The following is a 20,896-nucleotide window of genomic DNA, read 5'->3' on the forward strand; positions in this document are numbered from 1 at the left end:
TTACAAGTGCGAAAGTGCAGGACATGTACCTGTTCTCCGACGAACCAAAGGGTGGCTTTTACATGTGTGACAGTGCAGGATATGTACCCCAGATGAGTTTCAAGTGTGTCAGTTTTTACACTTGTGAGAGTCCAGGACATCTGCCCCGGAAGAGCCTATGGGGAGATTAGACACTGGTGACAGTGCAGGACACGTACTTGTCTTCCGGGTGTTTGGACAGAATATCAACTTTTAAATATTGTGATATATGAAAATCTTGTCGAAAAGTTTTGTACCATCCAACTATTGTGGCACTAAATATCACAGACAAGAATACCGATTTATTTAGGCATATAATATTGTTGTAAATAATATTATTGTTTTTCTAATATTGTCTTCTTTAAAATAGTAATAAAAAATAATATTTGTTTAATTCATAAAAAAAATATATACATACAGTTTTAGCTGTTAATATTGTTACCATAATAGTTATTCTTTTAAAATGAAGTTTTGAATTCTAAGGGGCCCATCACGATGTCGGGCAATTGCCTCCGCCGGGCTGGCGGTAGCCACCGCCGTCCTGGCGGAGGCAATCCGCCCGACACCGTTTCCCGAATTCCCCCCGCCATATTAGGATAGCGGGGGGGACCGCGGCGGACGGAAAGACCGTCCGCCGCTTTTCTGCCCCGGTCGCCTTGCGGCCGAGGCGGAAAAGGAATAATATGGTCGGTGTCTATCAGACACCGCCAGCCATATTACGATGGGGGAAACAGATGCCTTTCCGTGGCGCGATGCCGCCACGGAAAGGCATGCGGTCTTCACTTTGGGGGCCCCCTGCGGGCCCCCAAAGTGAAGGAGGGGTGGGGGGTGCACACGGGGGGTACCTGTGGTACCCCCCTGCATTTGCATATGCAATGCGGTAGGCACCGCGCGGTGCCTGCCACATTGTGTATGCAAATGCATGCAAGCATTCATAGCATTGTGGCGGGCGGTGCAGAGTGCACCGCCCGCCACAATGTTATGAATGCAGGATGCGTCCGCCACTGTGGCGGCCGCATCCTAATGCCACCAACGGGACCCCTGCCCTAATGGCGGGTGGTCCCAATCAACACTAGGATGACGAGCGGACAAAGTCCGCCCGTCATCCTAATGGACCCCAAAGTGTTTTAGTAGTTTATTGTTAAATGTAACTAGTAATTTATAATGTAGTAGCAGGTTGGTGGATATTTATAAAATATGATGGAAATGTAACTAATTTAAAATTATTTTAAATGTAATGATAATTAGCTTGTTATTGTAAATTCTTTATTTAATTATTATGTATTTAGTTTAATTGGTATTTTATTTTTTCAGTGTAATTTGCTCATTTTAATGTATATTTGTTTTAATATTTTTAATAGTAAGCTGAACTTTAGTCGTGGGTTATTAGGTTTGTTTGGGGAATAGGGTGGGATGTAAATTTCTTTTAAGTTTTAATGTTAATTTATTTGTAATGTTAATTAAATATTTAATTGAATATTATTAATGTAAATTTCATTTTATAGCTTTTGTTTAATGTATTTAGTGTTTTAATTCTTTTAATGGGTGGTTTATTTGTATATGTTTGTTAATAATGTACTTTTTAACATTTTTTGCTATTTTTTAGGGGAATGGGTGGGAAGATCATTAAAGTTACACTATTTTCTACATTACTTTTTTTATTTTCATATAATTGATAATGAATTATGTCCAATTTTTATTTTGTAGTTATTATGTTAATTACTTGTTTTATTTGAATTATTAATTAAGTTGTTTTTATAACCAAATGTAATGATTTTTTGCACAAGACAACAAAAGCAACAAACAGCCACACATAGCCACCACAACAAAAGTACTTAACCAAATATCAGAGCCCTCCAAGGAGGAAATACATCGCTTTGAAGATGTTCTGTAGAGTTATTTGTGGTGATAATTCCACTTCCCATCCGAGCACATCTGAGATTGTACGGGACACTTCACCCCAGAAGCTGGCGATCAGAGGGCATGTCCACACCATATGGTCGAAATCTGCTACCAAGTAGGGACATCTGAAACGTGCCATTCGGGAGTAGACCTGCGCGGTGTAAATGAATGGGGATGAGAGAGGCAGAATAAAGGTAATACACTTGAACTACTCTTAATTTGGATAAAATTGTTATGGTCCAGAGGCTATCCGAGCATTGGGTCATTCTACTTCCTCTAGGGGCTCAAACCAACTCTTCACTAGGTTCGCAGTGTTGCAAATTTGCCTGGGGCATTAAGGATTACAGAGCAGTAGATATGGGAGATCCTCCCTTTAACCAGCTTGCTCATCAAGAGCTTAGCCTCTAGGGGACTATGTTCAGAGTGTTCCATGTCCTGAGAGATGAACACCTTCAGTGTGTGCCGCAGTTGAAGGTATTTAATGAACCTGTGTGGATAATAGAGTATAAGTCGATTGCAGATCTTGAAAGGAGTGTACATGGCCACTCAATCACACATCGCCGTTTAGACAAATACTTATCAAGTCCGAGTGACTAAAGACCTCTAGGCCGGCTGTTTCATGCAGCCAGGTCCCTCTCCATAAGGGGGTCTGCATCTTAAGTTTGGAATCACAGCCTGTGTATCTAAGGGCCCTATGGGAAGGACCACCGGAGTGTACAGCAAATTTGGTTTAACCTTTTACGCCAGGTCCAACCAGCCTGCGCTAAACCAGTTGTTAATGACTAGAGATTGGGCTGCTAGGTAATACAGGTAGTGGCTGGGCAAACCTCAGCCTCTGTCATATGTAGCCTGTTGACATTTAGCTAGCACAATTCTTTAGATGTATGAGAGGGAAGTTTTTGCAGAGGATATCATCTTGTTGAACCATTGGTGTGGCACAGCTCGTGGGAAGTTTTGAAAGAAGTATAGAAATCACAATAAAATCATTGTTTTGTATAATGCGACCCTCCCCATTACATTAAGAGGGAGGTCCCCCCCACCGTTTTAAATTTGTTTTTTACTCCTGGATCAACAGAGTGAAGGTACATTTTAACTCCAAGTCTGGAAGAAGAGCAATATGGATTCCCAAATAGCGAAGGATCAGGTGTTGCACTGGGATAGACATCTCTTGGTTGGTACACTTCCGAGAGAGATGGACCGGGACAAAGACCAATTTAGCATGGTCAGCCCACAGTCTCGAGGCCTCCCCATAAAGCTGAAGGATATGGAGGCAGAGTGGGCCCGTCATCGATGGGTTAGACATGAATAATAGAACGTCATCAGCATACAAGGCAATGCGAACTTCATGGCCCATGGCCTACCTTCAGTCCTGAACCTGTGTGTCGCAGCAGATGAGTCTTGCCAATGGCTCAATGATAAGGGTGGAAAGAAGGGGGTAGAGGGGGCAACCTTGCCTCCTTCCTCTACAGATAGGAATCGGTTCAGAAACCATGCCATTGATATGTATCCATGCAAATGGGTCAGAATACAGTAATTTGACATACCGACAGACATGAGGGCCCAGACCCGACCTAAGGAGGACCTGGGACTGGAATGATCAGTCCCCCATATCAAAGGCTTTTCCAAAGTTGACCAGTAACAGGGCTCTGGGAGATGTCAGTAACTGTTGGGGCGCCAAAGTGGCATGCACTCCCCTAAGAAAGTGCCCTGTGCCTCTTGTCAGCATAAAGCTGCATTGGTCAGGGTGAATAAGAGTGGTCAGAGCAGCCTTCAACCAGGTGGGCAGTATCTTGGCAAATAATGTAATTTCCACGTTGATCAAAGAGATGGGTCGGTAAACAGAGCAGGTGTTAAGTGCAGGTCCCAATTTGGGGATGACCACAATGGAGGCCATGTTAAGTTCCGGAGGGAAGCAGTCTAGTTTAGCGGCATCGTTATGAAGCGCAAGGCGATGTGGGGAGAGTATATCTCTATGCTCCATAAATCTCTGTAGGGCAGCCATCTGGGCTGGGTGTTTTCTCAGCGGGTAGGTCAGAGAAGGCTGACCCTACCTCTGCCAACGTAATAGGTTGATCTACCTCATCCCAAGGAGACCGGAACACCATAGGGAGAGAGATGTCATCCAGCAGCGGGAAGGCTCTTTCGGCTTTTATCCTTTTGACTGCCGTATATAGCTGCCAATAATAGTCAACGAGAGTTTGCATTATGGCTGGAGTAATGTGGAATGGAGTGCCTTCACTGTCTAGGATTACAGGGATTGTGTGGGACGCCAGAGGTCTAGTGGCCAGCCAATATAACAGCTTGCTGTTTTTATCCCCTTGCTTGTAAACCCTCAAAGTTGAGGCACATCAAATTTGATGCACCTCTTCCAACGATTTCAGCAGGGGCTGCGGGAAGTTGACGAGAGGCCTCACCCTGGGGATCATCCAGAATCTGTGCTTCTTAGCACAATGTCTGAGCTTCTTGAAGGGTTATTCGTAGAAGTTTCTTTTTCCTTGTGTAATATAAAACCCTTAGCATATCCTGTGATAGCGGCTTTGCATGCCACCCATAAAGTGCCTGTAGAGTTTACTGAGCCTTGATTCGATTAAAAGTATGCCTGTAGATCATCAGTGATTGCGCAAGAGCAGTTTTCATCTTTGAAATGTCATGCATTGAGGCCCCAGGTAGGGGGATGATGTGGGGGCCCTGGAGTCAATAGGAAGCAATAGTGGAGCTAGAAATATCCCCCTCAGTATCTCAGAGAAGTGAAGTCAGTCAGTGGCAATCATGAGTTTAAAGTCAATACGTGAGTGGGTGTGGTGTGCCGCTGAGCATGTATGTATGTATGTATGTGTATGCATGTATGGTGTGCTGCTGAGGAAGTATGTATGTATGTATGTATGTATGTATGTATGTATGTGTGCATGTATTGTCATTGCCGGCGGTGCCATTGTCTCCACGTCACATAGGCCAAGTGCATCTACCGAATAGGATAGTCGACAGGCGCTAGTGCACCTGCTTCTTCAGGGAATTTCCAAGGAGTCAGCGTAGGATTTAGGACAGCGTTGAAGTTCCCTCTCATCACCATGGTAGTGTGTGGGAAGCCTAAGATAATAGTTGTTGGGTTTTAAAGAAGAGATTCACAAGTCGGGGGAGGGGCGTCGACACAGCAGATTAAGATATTGTCCTTCCACTCGTCCCTCCAGTGCGATGTATCTGCCATAAGTGTTGGGGATGACTCGGCTAACCGCCATGGAGAAGGAACGGTGAAGGAGCAATTCCACCCCCTGGGAGCCCCATGCAAAACTGGCACGGAAAACTCTGCTGGACCCATAACGGAGCACAAAGGGACAGTGGGTGCATAGTAAATGTGTTTCTTTCCTGGAGCATTAGGACTGCTGGAAGAAAGCGGTGAGCATGGTGCAGGCCTTTGAACTGTTTGATACAATCCAGAATCCTGTTGACATTCGAGGACAAGACCTGAAACTCTGCCAGGGCAGGCAACGGAGATTAAGTAGGGCCAAAAGGAAGGGTGTCTGGCACTAGATGGGGACTACAGTGAGGACAATCTGCTGTAATTGTTGATATGGCTTAGTGGCAGGTGCATAACAACAAGTAAAAACAAAACCCCTTGTAAGTAAATGAAATAGACCACCCACAAGCCCCCACTCCATACTTCCACCCTTGAAGCATCTGTCACCCATATGATCTTAAAATAACTCTTAAACATTATGCAAGTGAAGGATCTTTGATTAGCTGTCAAGCGCTATAAGGCTACATTTAGTGTCAATCCAGAATCATCTTCCCCTCAGCGTGAACAGTCGGGCGGTCCGCAGCAGGACCACATGATCTCAGTAGCCACCAACAATGGTGTCGTCAGGTTGCAGATGGGGCGAGTCCCCGGAGGCCTCCTCACGCAGGTGGGATTCGCATGGTGCCAATTTGTTCTGTGACACCTGATGGAGGGCCTTTAATTGCAGTGTGGAAGTGTCTTATCCTGAGGAAGGTGAGCGGGCCGTGCCCCATCTACGGCCCCTACGAGTGTGGGACCAGATCTTAAACTTCGGAGTCGGAGGAATGTTATGTCGCTCCACCCCTAGGGGGAGCTGATTCAGAGGGCAAAGCGGAGTGGTGGGCTGGCGGATGTAGCGTTACTCTCTAGCCAGTCCCAAGCAGCCTCCGATGTGTCAAAAAACAGTTTTGCAGGTTTTTTTAACAGAGTTTTATATAGCGCACACTAGACCCGAGTATCAGAGCGCTTTACATAGCACCAGTTTTTTACAGGCCGTTGAAGATCGCATTTAGGTGAGCATGTAACAGGAGCATATAGGACAGGTTCACTGCCTTCAGTTTTTGCTTAACCTCTGTATACAACCTCCGCTGGGTCTGATCCACTCTGGTGTAATCAGGGAACACCAATAGTTTTGAGCTTTAAAAGTGGTCAGGCAGGACTTGCAAAGTATTGCATCATGATCACGAACATTTAGGATATGGGCAATCACAGGCTTAGGTGGGGTCCCTGAGGGTGGCAGAAGTGTTAATGATCTGAAAGCATGTTTCATTACAATCCAGGCTGAGAGCTGATCCACAGGCACCCAGGATTTGAGCCACATTTTTAAAAATTCAATTAGGCTCAGCATCTCAGAACCTTCATGGAAGCCAACTAGCGTAAGGTTGTTGCAGAAAGAGGGGAGGATTGATTTTCTGCGATTTCATCCCGGTCTTGCAGCTCCACCATTTGAGACATTAGTATGAAGACCTTCATCTTCAATGCAGCGGTGTCATGTTCCACCACTGATACGCAACCCTCTGTTACTCTGCCAACCACATTGTGCAGATCTTGGCATAGCAGCGCCACTGCTACTTACAACGTGTGAATGGCCTGAAACACATCGAGAGGTCTCCAGATTCAGGGTTTGCCCGAGTTCCTGGGGACTTCTCAGAGGTTGCGGGGATCCCACGGGGCCTGTGGTGAACTTTTTAATATAATCACAAATTAGTGTTTGGAATGATGTGAGCCTGGTTGGTCTTGTCCTTTCCCATAGTTTCAGTTGTAGAGATAGCAGAAATGACAGTGTGATTACAATCCCTGTAAACCCTGCGCTCTACCTTGGGTAGCTTGGCACTGAGCAGTCAGGCTTACCACAGAGGCATTGGCACAGCACTCTCACTCAATAAATACAGTGAACATCCCCAAAGAGACTTCCACGTGTTGTATGTAAATAAAGATTGTATTCAAAACACACATTAATTAACACAGCATGACCAGCATGTATTTCTGGGCATAAATCACAGTTGGAAATATTACTAGCAGTACTAGGCCCAACAGTGTTAAAATAAAATCAGTAATATGCACACTTGGGAAAAATCCAATTTTACCCCCAGCACCCTTATGCGGTCAAATATGTTGCCAGAACTGAGACCACCCGGCAAACTACAAAATTCAGATCCACACATTTATAGGGTGCACCCCAGGTTCGATGCTATCAGCCACTGCCGGGACAGGCGAGCAAGACCACTGACTCATTGTCAGTGAAATTGCTCTCCCACCCTCGCAGCTCCACCATTAAGTGAGGTGCCCCTGCCCCTGCTCTCTTGAGTGTTGGTGATCGAGGCCCTCCTCCACCCGCAGATTTCCCTGCACCTCATCCCTGGTGGTCCAGTGGACCTCTGTCTCCATTCTCTCACTCTGCTCCTTCACTCGTTTTTCTACCCTTTCTATCTTTCACCTTTCTGCACCTTTCTGCATCTCTGCTCTTTTGTGCCTTATTTCTGCCCATTTTCCCTTTCTCTCCCTCTGCTCCTTCACTTGTTTTCACTCATTTTCTACCCTTTCTATCTTTCACCTTTCTGCACCTCTGCTCTTTTGTGCCTTATTTCTGCCCTTTTTCCCTTTCTCTCCCTCTGCTCCTTCACTCGTTTTCACTCGTTTTCTACCCTTTCTATCTTTCACCTTTCTGCTCTTTTCTGCATCTCTGCTCTTTTGTGCCTTATTTCTGCTTATTTTCCCTTTTTTCTTTATCCCTTCTTTCCTCCCTTTACCTTTCCCCGCCGCTGCTGCCCCCGCGGCCCCTCCCCCCCAGCGCGACCGGCCCAATCCAGCTCCCCTCCCCGCTCCCGCCTCCCAGCTGTCCAGCCCTCCCCGACCCCTACTTAATGGCGGGCTGCGGGCGCGTCGCTGGTGCACAAAGGCGCGTCAAAGGCAAGCACGTCTGCGCCCGTCCGCGACCCGTCCGCGACCAGCACCAGGAACCCTGGACCTCCGCCCCGCCAATGCTACGACCCAGCAGCACTCCACGCACTCAACCCAGGCTGCAACAACAACTGCAAGCTAGCATCACCAGCCGACACCCATGGACCCTTCAGCTGTCACCGCTGCCAGCACACCTGCAGCACCGCCAAGAACACAGATCCAGCACAACCCGCCCACAAGAACACAACCGAACCGAAGACCCTGCAATGCATCCTCCTCAATGTCCGATCCCTCCACAAACACGCCACTGAAATCTGGGACCTCCTCGACAGCACCACCCCGGACGTAGCATTCTTTACCGAAACCTGGACCAACACCACCTCGGGACCGGACATCGCCATCGCCATCCCCCAAGGATACAAGATCTCCAGGAAGGACCGCCCCACCCACCCAGGAGGAGGAATCGCCATCGTCCACAAATCCAGCCTCCGCCTGAGCACACTCCCTGACGAGTCCACAGAACTGATGGAACACCTTCACTTCAAGATACTGGCCAGCCCCACCGCCGCCCTCCGAGGAACCCTCATCTACTGACCCCCTGTACCCCGCGGACCCTTTGCCAACTCCATCACGGACATTATCTCCCCGCAGGCCATCGCATCCACCAACTACACCCTGCTGGGAGACCTCAACTTCCACCTCGACAATCAACTGGACCCCAACACCACATGCCTCCTGGACAACCTCCACAACATTGGACTCTGCCAGATCGTGACCGAGCCCACGCACTCAGCAGGACACACCCTCGACCCCCTCTTCACTACAGGAAACTCCATCACCTTCAGCCACACCACCGAACTCTCATGGACCGACCATTGTTGCGTCCACTTCACCTTCAGAACACCCACCATCCACAGACACCAGCACCTGCTTCCACAAAGAAACTGGACCAAAATCACCGACGACCAGCTCACCTCCTTTCTCAACAACTCCACCCCAACCATCGCGGAAAACGAAGGCCCCAACACCGTAGCCCGAACCCTGCATAAATGGATCTCGGATAGCACCAACACCATAGCCCCCTCAAGAAAAACAACAATACCCGTGCCAAGAAAGCCAGATGGTTTACCACCGAACTTCGAGAGTCTAGGCGCACATGCCGCCGCCTCAAAAAGGCCTGGAGAAACACCAAATCCACAGAAGCCCACAACAACTTCAGAGCCGCCACCAACACCCACCATCAACTCATCAGAGAAACGAGGAAAAAAGTGATTGGAGACAGAATCTCCACCCACGCACACAACAGCAAGGAACTCTTCAGCATCATCAAGGAGTTCGCCCAACCCACCAGCGAGTCTACCGGCATCCCTCCCTCACAAGACCACTGTGACAAACTCAGCACCTTTTTCCACCACAAAATCAAGAGCATCTACGACAACTTCGACGAAGACAACCAACACACTGAACCCTCACCAACCACCCCCGACACCCGGAAACCAGCGATTGGTGACTGGACAGCCCTCACCACCGAAGACACACTGAATACAATGAAGTCAATCCACTCAGGGGCCCCCACGGACCCCTGCCCCCACCACATCTTCAACAGAGCCGCCGACACCATCGCACCCATGCTCCGCCACACCATCAACCGCTCCCTGGCGACCGCCTCGTTCCCCGACGACTGGAAACACGCCGAGGTCAACCCCCTCCTAAAGAAACCCTCAGCTGACCCCACCGACCTCAAAAACTACAGACCCATCTCCCTGCTCCCGTTCCCAGCGAAAGTCATCGAGAAAGCCATCAACAGCCAACTCGCCACATTCATTGAAGAACACAATATCCTCGACTCCTCCCAATCCGGCTTCAGAAAAAACCACAGTACGGAAACCGCCCTCCTCGCCGCAACAGACGACATCCGCACCCTCCTGGACAAAGGAGAAACGGTAGCCCTCATCCTCCTAGACCTATCAGCGGCGTTCGACACAGTCTCCCACCGCACCCTAATACGCAGACTCTACGACGCAGGAATCCAGGACAAGGCCCTCGACTGGATCTGCTCCTTCCTCTCCGGCAGGATGCAACGGGAAAGACTCCCCCCTTTCCTCTCAGACCCCACACCTACCACCTGCGGAGTCCCCCAGGGCTCCTCCCTCAGCCCGGCGCTCTTCAACGTCTACATGGCTCCACTTGCCCCCATCGTCAGAACCTACGGACTCAACATCGTGTCATACGCAGACGACACCCAGCTCATCCTCTCCCTATCCAATGAGCCCAACACCGCCAGATGCAACTTTCAAGAAGGCATGGAAGTCGTCGCCAAATGGATGAAAAACAGCTGCCTACAACTAAACACCAACAAAACAGAAGTACTCATCATGGGCCCAAACCCCGACGCCTGGAGCGACACCTGTTGGCCCACCGCCCTCGGAAACCCGCCAACCCCCACAGACCACGCACGCAACCTGGGAATCATGCTGGACTCCGAGCTCAAAATGGACCGCCAGATCAACTCTGTCTCATCTTCCTGCTTCCACACCCTCCGCCTCCTTCGTAAGACCTTCAAATGGATCCCCCTCGAACACCGAAAGACAGTCACTCACGCCCTGGTCACCAGCAGACTCGACTACGGCAACGCACTCTACGCCGGAATAAACAAAAACCTCATCCGCAAGCTACAGAACATCCAGAACGCCACCGCAAGACTGGTCCTCAACCTGCCAAAACACTGCCACATCTCCCAGCACCTGCGCACACTCCACTGACTCCCCGTCGAGGCGAGAATCACCTTTAAGATGCTCACCCACGCACACAAGGCCCTCCACGGCACTGGACCAGCATACCTGAACAGCCGGCTCAAATTCCACGCACCCCAAAGGACCCTACGATCAGCCCAGCTCTCCTACGCCGTGATCCCACGCACCAGAAAGACCAGATCGGGAGGCCGCTCCTTCTCCTTCCTCGCGGCCAAAGCATGGAACGCCCTTCCGCTCCACCTCAGACAGACAACATCGCTCCCCATCTTCGCAAGAAACTTCAAAACCTGGCTCTTCGACAGACCCCCTCCTTGATGGAATGGAACCTGCACCCCCCAACCCCCCACCCCTAGCGCCTTGAGACCCTTACGGGTGAGTAGTCGCGCTTTAACAAACTCCTGATTGATTGATTGATTGATTGATTGATTGAATGTGTACACACAGGAATTTAGAACACTTTTCAGCAGCATTGTGGGCCAATGCCGCATGGGTAAAACCAATGTCAAAATGGTGTATTGTTTAGGTAATGAAAGAAACCTGTAAAACAACACTGCTGCAAGGTCCAACTAATAGTGGACTGTTCTCATGCAGCACACACTCCCACATTCACACAGCACTGTAACGTGGTGCAAAGGATATCGGCAAGTCCATATGAAGCCCACTCGCACACACTTGTACTTGGCACAGTAATGCGGTGCAAATGATATCCAGCAGGTCAGTTGATAATATAAATGAAGACCCTGTGGCACAATCCCATCCCTATCTCTCAATTATCCCACCCACTACTCTGCCCATAGGTTAGAGTAAAAAAAAAAAAAAAGAACGGCCCAACCCTTACTATACCGGTTTAAGGCCAAGGTGAAGTAACACTAAGTCAGGGGCCCAGGGAAGAAGGCTGGAGTAACTAGCAAGGTAACCAGGTAACCAGGTAACAGTCGACAAACCACTCAGGAAATTCACCCACTTTATGCAAACCAGAAATGGGCTAGAGGCTGTCCCAGTTCAATCAAAAAGTCCCTCAGTTCGCCTTCGGCACCAGCCCAGCTCTGCAAAGCACAGAGGGTCACGCAGTCTCTCGACCCGCTTCCGATCACTCTCAGAAGGGTTCCTCAACTCAGTCACTTACTCTCACCAGCCAGGCCCGATCCGGGCGATACTACTTGGCAACACAAAGTTGTCGGGCAGGGTGAGGAGAGGGCAACTGACACGCTGCACTGCGGGCAAGACGGAACACTCAGTGAATAGGGGTGCAGCTGTCCCCGCACCCCACAGAAAGTGATACACAACGTCAGGTGAGCGTTGATCAGAGTCACACCAGACAATCCTGTCACAATGAAGCGCGAGTCAGGTTCTCCACACCTCCCAGGAAATAAGTCACAATGTCTGGTGCACGATGATCCGAGTTGCACCAAATAATCTGGTCACGATTAAACAAAAGTCGGGGTTGCCGTACCTCCCTCAAAATATGGCACAATGTCTGGTGCATGATCATCCGAGTCGCACCAGACAATCCAGTCCTAATCAATCCATGGTTTTATTCGTTGTACCTCGCTGGAATGAGGCACAATGTCTGGTGTGCGATCATACGAGTTGCACCATACAATACGGTCACCACCAACCAACATCCGGATCTGCCGTACCTCCCTGGAATGAGGCGCAACATCTGGTGTGAGATGATACGAGTCGCACCAGACAATCTGGTGACAATCAAGCCATAGTCAGGTTCGCCGTACCTCCCTGGAATGAAGCAAAATGTCTGGTGTGAGATGATATGAGTCGTACGAGACAATCTGGTTACCATCGACCCACAGTCAGGGACACGGTACGTCCCTAAAATAAAGCACAACATCTGGTGCCCGATGATACAAGTTGCACCAGACAATTCGGTCTCACACAAACACAGTCGCAAGTTCAGTAGTACGGTGGAAGGTAGAATGAAGCACTACTACAGATGCACCCTCCCCTCTGAGAGTCACAACCTGTGAACTGGACACCACCTGCAATGAGTATGCAGTCGGCGTATCGCACAAGAAAGATGCGGAAATGATAACATAGCGGGCCATGCTGAGTCCCGCAACCAGTAAATCAATTGCTCACCATCAACGAGATGCTTGTGAGTGCTGAGGGCCACACTCCTTAGATGCAAGCATGGTTTGGGAGGTTCACACAACGCAATCTAGTCTCCAGACACAATACTTAGTTCCACGCTCACACCTCACTGCAGTCAGGATCCAGCAGACAAAGTAAGCACTTGAGAGGGCACTGCTCTCCAGGTGAAACACAAAGACAGTGTAGGTCAATCACGGGAGGCCTTTGCTGTTTCTGAAACCTCCACAGAGAACAGGGGGCAAGCCAACAAGCCCTTGGAAAGCACACTTCAGGCTACCATACAGCACCAGGTAGTCAGCCCAGGCCAGCCACTATTCAGGAAGGGCATGCGGTTCCTTTCAATGGCAGTAATCTTGTGTCCAACAGATTCATCAGGCAGTGTGCACCAGGCAGTTCCGGATGTCTGGTTCCATGTACCCACAAGTGTATCTCTGCCCTGCTCAAGTATGACACCAGTAGTTATAGTGTAGTGTGCCTTTGAAGTAGGGGGTGGTTCAGAGGGTTTCCCAGTGAACCACAGATGTCTCCCACAACATTAAGTACTGTCTGTCATGTGCCTTGGAATGCAGATCTTAAACTTCAGTGGGGCTTCCCAGAGGCCAAGTGTCAAAACCTCACCCCCAATCAATCCAGCCAAGTTCTCAAATGGCAGCGGTTTGTCATTCCAGTTGCATGCCCAGTGTTTAAGGCTGTCTCTGGGTAATGCACAGATGTGCTCTCCCAGCTTCCAGTGTGGACTGGAGTCAAACTAAAAGGCACACAAAAGAGTTTAGCGCAGAGAAATGCCGACTTTCTACAAGTGACATTTCTAAGCTATTAATGGCAAATCCACCTTTACCACAAGTGAGGATTTGTCAATATGAACCCCATGATAGTAAACAACATGAAGCTGTTCCACTGTAAGCCACCACTGCAGTTTAAAGTAATCTCGGCTATCCCCCCATGTTAACCTATGGGGAGAGCAGAGCTTCAAGGTAGTGAAAATTCACATGGGGGTTCTTCACTGCCTGGGTAGGGAACATGCACCTGTACCTGCCCTACCTTTCACCTATCACTTGCTCCACCCCACTCCCTCCACCCAGGACTTACCCTAGGGGTGCTCTAGTGTTAGTGAAAGGCACTCTCAGCATTAGCCTGTGATTTAGAAAGGCCAACCTCAGCATAAGCATAAGTGAGACATATTTAAAAACACTGTGAGGCTACTTCCTGCTGTAAGCTAAAACTTTATTTTAAAAATAATTCAGCAATTCCCCCATATTGGCCCATGGGAAGAGCAGACCTCCTAGGTAGGGAACCCCCACATGGGGATTAATCACTAGCTAGGCAGAGAACACATGTACCTGCCCTGCCTTTCTCCTACAACTTGCCCCACCCGTCAGGGCTTACCCTAGGGGTGTCCTAGTGGTGGTGAACAGCCCACTCAGCATTGGCTAATGGTTTACAAATGCCAACCCGAGCATAAATGCAACTGCACATACACAGGCCTGCAATGGTACAGGGTACTCCCAGGTACAGCACCTAAACCAATCAGGTCAGCATCACTTCCTAGCATGTGGAGGAAGATCACATGAGCTTTCACATTGCATACAGTGGGAAAGTGCCCAGAGTCCTAAGAACACGAAAAGAGAATTAGCAAAAGCCAGGAGGGAAAAACCAAAACATTTTAGGTAAATTCCCTAAGAAGAGCCATGCCGAACTGCCTCCAAGTGATAGGCCCCGTGGGGCAAAGGCCGCCACACAGCAGGAGAGGTAGCACCTCAAAAAGGCCCGGGTTGCGATTTTGAACGCGGTCGGTGTTCGCGCGGCAGTCAGATATGAACCGCGCGCCTGGAGTCGGAGTATCGGGTCCTCCTTGGTCGGGGACAGTCGATCCCTGCAGATCATGAAGAGCGAATGAACACCAGGGAAGCGCTTGATGAGGGTAGTTTCAGCTGCAGATGACAGAAGGAGTCCGGAGCTTTCTTAGAGTGAGACCCCCGTCTTGAAACCCAAAGCCACGCCCCTCAACTATCAATTAATTTAATGGTGTTTTATGAATGTGTATGTGAGTAGATTTTCATTTTTAAATTCTTCGTTTTTTAAGAATTATTTTAAATTGAATATTGTGGTATCTATTTTACAATGTTTTTATCTGTTTTCATTTATTTGTTTGTAGCTAGAAAAGTGAATGTTATAAGCAATTCCATGTTTAAAATTTTATAATATAAATTATTTGTTTGTTAAGTGATATAGTATATATTTCTTCTATGAAATATAAACATTTTCTTTCATTAGGTACTGACATTTTTTTTAATGAATAGGAATTGTATTCGTATATGTAATCTGTAGGAAATTAGGTTACAGGTTGAGGGAACTGGAAACCTACTCAAGCACCAAACACAATGCTTGTCAGGGTGAAACACAAGCAAACCCCAAATTAATCTGTGCATAACTCTCTGACCGCTTGGCACAAAAGAAGTAGGCTTAACTTCAAGCAAATTTATAGACTGAAGCCATTGTCTGGCCTCTCCCCTTGGGTCACTGTACACGGCACCAGGAATCGGAGCAGAGACTGAAGCAAATGTCCTGCCTTGCCCCTGGGGTCTGCGCACACTGCACTGGGGCATGGAGAGAAAATTGAAGTCAGTGTCCGGCCTCTGCCCCTGGGGTCTGTGCAGAATGTAAAGGGGTATGGAGCGGTGACTGAAGCCAGTGTCCAGCCTCTGCTTCCGGGTTTTGCGCACACTGCACAAGGGCATGTAGCAGTGACTGAAGCCAGTGCCCGACCTCTGCACCTGGAGTCTGCGCACACTGCACCGGGGCATGGAGAGGTGACTGAAGCCAGTGTCTGGTCTCAGATCCTGGGCTCCGAACACACTGAACGGGGGAACAGAGCAGTGACTGAAGTCAGTACCCGGCCTCCTGTCCCGGGGCCTGCACACACGCGTCTGGACATGTGCACTGAGTCAATATGTGACCTCTGCCCCCAGGGTCTGTGCACACTACACTGGGGCACGGAGTGGAGACTGAAGACATTGTCCAACCTTTGTCACCGGGGTCTGCACACACTACACCGAAGCATGAAGCAGAGATTGAAGCCAGTGTCCAACCTTTGCCACCGGGGTCTGCACACACTGCACCGGAGCATTCAGCAGAGACTGAAGCCTGTGTCCGGCCTCTGCCCCTGGGATCTGCAAACACTGCACTGCAGTATGGAGAAAAGAATGAAGTCAATGTCCAACCTCTGCCGCCAGGGTCTGTGCACACTGCACCGGGCCATGAAGTGGAGACTGAAGACATTGCCCAGCCTTTGCCCCCAGGGTCTGCGCATACTGCACCGGGACATGAAGCAGAGACTGAAGCCAGTGTCCAGCCTTTGCCCCCAGGGTCTGAACACAAACTGCACAGGGGCATTCAGCGGAGACTGAAGCAGGTGTCCAGCCTCTGCCCATGGGATCTGCACACACTGCACTGGGGTATGGAACGAAGACTGGAGCCATTGTCTGGCCTCTGCCCCGGGGTCTGTGCACACTGCACCATGGCATGGAGCAGTGACCGAAAGTCAGTGCCCAGCCTCAGCCCCTGGGGTATGGTCACACTGCACCTGGGCATGGAGTGGCAACTAAAGCCAGTGTCCGGTCTCCGCTCCAGGGGTGTGCACACACTGCACCGGGGCACGGAGCAGTGACTGAAGCCAGTATCAGGCCTCTACCCGTGTGGTCTGCGCATCACTGCAGCGGGGCATGGAGTGGAAAATTATGCCAGAGTCCGGCCTCTGTCCCCGGGATCTGTGCACACTGCACCATGGCATGGAGCAGTGACTGTAGCTAGTGTCTGGTCTCTGCCCCCTGGTGTCTGTGCAAACTGCACCAGGGCATGGAGTGGTGACTGAAGCCAGTGTCTGGCATCTGTCCGCGGGGTCTGTGCAACACTGCAGCGGTGTATGGAGCAGTGACTGAAACTAGTGTCTGGCCTCTGCCCCCCATGGTCTGTGCACACTGCACCAGGGCATGGAGTGGTAACTGAAGTCTGTGCCCGGCCTCTGCCCCTGGGGTCTGCGCACACTGCACCGGGGAGAATGGTGTGGAGACTGAAGCCAGTGTCCAGCCTCTGCCACCAGTGTCGGCACACTCTGCAGCGGGTCACGGAACAGAGACTGAAGTCAGTGCCCGGTGCACACACTGCACCGGGGCACAGAGTGCTGACTGAAGCCAGTGTCCGGCCTCTATCTTCATGGTCTGTGCACACTGCACTCAGGTATGGATCAGAGACTGAAGCAGTGTCCCACCTCTGCCCATGGGGTCTGAGCACACTACACTGGGTTATACAGCAGAGACTGAAGCCAGTGTCTGGCTTTTGCCCCAGGGTCTGCACGCACTGCATAGGGGCACAGAGTGGAGACTGAAACCATTGTCAAGCCTCAGCCTCTAGTCACACTGCACCGGGGCATGGAGCGGTGACTGAAGTCAGTGCCCGGCCTCTGCCCCCAGGGTCTGTGCACACTGCACCAGGGCACGGAGTGGAGACAGAAGCCAGTGTCCCGCCTCTGATCCCAGGGTCTGTGCACACTGCACCGGGGCACGGAGTGGAGGCAGAAGCCAATGTCCCGCCTTTGCCCCCGGGGCCTGCACACACTGCACCTGGACACAACATGGAGACTGAAGCCAATGTCTAGCCTCAGTCCCTGGGGTCTGCGCACATTGCACTGGGGCCAGGGCAGGGGTTGAAGTCAGTGTCCGACCTCTTCCCCAAGTTTAGCGCACACTGCACCGGGGCATAGAGCTGTGGCTGCAGCCAGTGTCCAGCCTGCACACTGCACCAGGGTATTTCCGGTGACTGAAGTCAGTGCCCGGCCTCTGCCCCTGGGGTCAGGGTATACTGCACCTGGGCATTGAGTGGAGACTAAAGCCAGTATTCAGTCTATGCCCATGGGGTCTGCGCACACTGCACCAGGGCATGGAGTGGAGACTAAAGGCAGTGTCCAGCGTGAGCGCCTGGGGTCTGGTCACACTGCACCAGGGAACGGAACGGTGGCTAAAGTCAGTGCCCAGCCTCTGCCCCTGGGTCTGTGCACACTGCACCGGGGCAGAATGGAGACTGAAGCAAGCGTCCGCCTCTCACCCCGGGGTCTGCACACACTACACCTGAGCACAGAGTGGAGACTGAAGCCAGTGTCAAGTCACTGCCCCCAGGGTCTGGGCACACTGCACTGGGACATGAAGCAGTGACTGAAGCCAGTGTCCCGCTTTGCTCCCGGGGTCTGCACACACTGCACCTGGGCACAGCATGGAGACTGAAGCCAATGCCCAGCCTCAGTCCCCGGGGTCTGCACAACCTGCACTGGGGCCAGAGCGGTGGCTGAAGTCACTGTCCGGCCTCTTCCCCCGAGTCTGCGCACACTGCACTGCAATGGAGACTGAAGCAAGAGTCTGCCTCTCTCCCCGGGGTCTGCACACACTGCAGCTGAGCACAGAGTGGAGACTGAAGCCAGTGTCAAGTCACTGCCCCCAGGGTCTGGGTACACTGCACTGGGACATGAAGCAGTGACTGAAGCCAGTGTCTTGCTTTGCTCCCGGGGTCTGCACACACTGCAGCTGAGGACAGAGTGGAGACTGAAGCCAGTGTCAAGCCTCTGCCCCCGGGGTATGCGCACAATGTACCAGGGTATGGAGCGGTGACTGAAGCCAGTGTACGACCTCTGCCCTCTGGTTATGCGCATACTGTGCCGATGCATGGAGCTGTAACTTAAGCCAGTGTCTAGTCACAGCTCCCGGGCTCCATGCACACAGCACCAGGGAATGGAGCAGTGATGGCAGTCAATGTCCAGCCTCCTGTCTCTCGGTCTGCGCACACTACACCTGGGCATTGAGCGGGGACTGAAGCCAGTGTGCGGCCTCTGCCTCCAAGACTGCGCACACTGCACCGGAGCCAGAAGGGTGGCTGAATTCAGTGTCCAGCCTCTGCCTCCCGCAGACTGCGCAGACTACACTGAGGCATGGAGTAGTGGCTGAAGACAGTGTCTAACCTACACACTGCACCAGGTAATGGAGCGGTGACTGAAGTCAGTGCCTGGCCTCTGCCCCCAGGGTCTGAGCAGACTGCACCAGGGCACAGAGTTGAGACTGAAACCAGTGTCCCGCCTCTGACCCCGGGGTCTGCGCAAACTGCACCTGGGCATGGAGTGGAGATTGAAGCAAGTGTACATCCTCTGCCCCTGGGGTCTGCCCACACTGCACCAAGGAATAGAGCTGAGACAGAAGCCAGTGAGTGTCTGGCCCCTGCCTCCAGGGTCTGTTCACACTGCACTGGGGCCAGAAGGGTGGCTGAAGTCAGTGACCGGCCTATGCCGCCATGGTCTGCGCACATTGCACTGGGGCATGGAGCGAGGACCGAAGACAGTGTCCAGCCTCAACACTGCATTGGGTTATGGAGCGGTGACAGTACCCCACCTCTGCCCCCAGGGCCTGTGCACACTGCACTGATGCGAGGAGTGGAGACTGAAGCCAGTGTCCTGTATTTGCCCCCGGGGTCTGAGCACACTCCACCTAGGCACAGAGTGGAGACTGAAGCCAGTGTCCAGCCTCTGTCGCCTGGGTCTGCACACATTGCACTGGTACATCGAGTGGAGACTGAAGCCAGTGTCTAGCCTCTGTCCCCGGGGTCTGAGCACAGTGCACTGGGGCATGAAGCAGTGACTGAGGCCAGTGTCTGGCTTCTGCTGCTGGGGTTGGCACACACTGCACCGAGGCATGGAGCGGCGACTAAAGCCAGTGTCCGGCCTCTGCCACCAAGGTCTGCCCACATTGCACTGGGGCCGGAACAGTGACTGAAGCCAGTGTCCCGCTTTGCTCCCGGGGTCTGCACACACTGCACCTGGGCACAGCATGGAGACTGAAGCCAATGCCCAGCCTCAGTCCCCGGGGTCTGCACAACCTGCACTGGGGCCAGAGCGGTGGCAGAAGTCACTGTCCGGCCTCTTCCCCCGAGTCTGCGCACACTGCACTGCAATGGAGACTGAAGCAAGAGTCTGCCTCTCTCCCCGGGGTCTGCACACACTGCAGCTGAGCACAGAGTGGAGACTGAAGCCAGTGTCAAGTCACTGCCCCCAGGGTCTGGGTACACTGCACTGGGACATGAAGCAGTGACTGAAGCCAGTGTCTTGCTTTGCTCCCGGGGTCTGCACACACTGCAGCTGAGGACAGAGTGGAGACTGAAGCCAGTGTCAAGCCTCTGCCCCCGGGGTATGCGCACAATGTACCAGGGTATGGAGCGGTGACTGAAGCCAGTGTACGACCTCTGCCCTCTGGTTATGCGCATACTGTGCCGATGCATGGAGCTGTAACTTAAGCCAGTGTCTAGTCACAGCTCCCGGGCTCCATGCACACAGCACCAGGGAATGGAGCAGTGATGGCAGTCAATGTCCAGCCTCCTGTCTCTCGGTCTGCGCACACTACACCTGGGCATTGAGCGGGGACTGAAGCCAGTGTGCGGCCTCTGCCTCCAAGACTGCGCACACTGCACCGGAGCCAGAAGGGTGGCTGAATTCAGTGTCCAGCCTCTGCCTCCCGCAGACTGCGCAGACTACACTGAGGCATGGAGTAGTGGCTGAAGACAGTGTCTAACCTACACACTGCACCAGGTAATGGAGCGGTGACTGAAGTCAGTGCCTGGCCTCTGCCCCCAGGGTCTGAGCAGACTGCACCAGGGCACAGAGTTGAGACTGAAACCAGTGTCCCGCCTCTGACCCCGGGGTCTGCGCAAACTGCACCTGGGCATGGAGTGGAGATTGAAGCAAGTGTACATCCTCTGCCCCTGGGGTCTGCCCACACTGCACCAAGGAATAGAGCTGAGACAGAAGCCAGTGAGTGTCTGGCCCCTGCCTCCAGGGTCTGTTCACACTGCACTGGGGCCAGAAGGGTGGCTGAAGTCAGTGACCGGCCTATGCCCCCATGGTCTGCGC

The 20,896-nt window shown here is 51.6% G+C and overlaps 1 protein-coding gene across 8 annotated transcripts in view; it reads right to left on the minus strand.

Moving 5' to 3' along the window:
- LOC144771984 (stomatin-like) overlaps positions 1-20,896 on the minus strand; it is a 981,083-nt gene that overhangs the window by 880,302 nt on the left and 79,885 nt on the right. The gene's annotated exons all lie outside the window — the stretch shown is intronic.

The sequence above is a fragment of the Lissotriton helveticus genome, chromosome 8 (assembly GCF_964261635.1).
Source record: "Lissotriton helveticus chromosome 8, aLisHel1.1, whole genome shotgun sequence".
Classification (NCBI taxonomy): domain Eukaryota; kingdom Metazoa; phylum Chordata; class Amphibia; order Caudata; family Salamandridae; genus Lissotriton; species Lissotriton helveticus.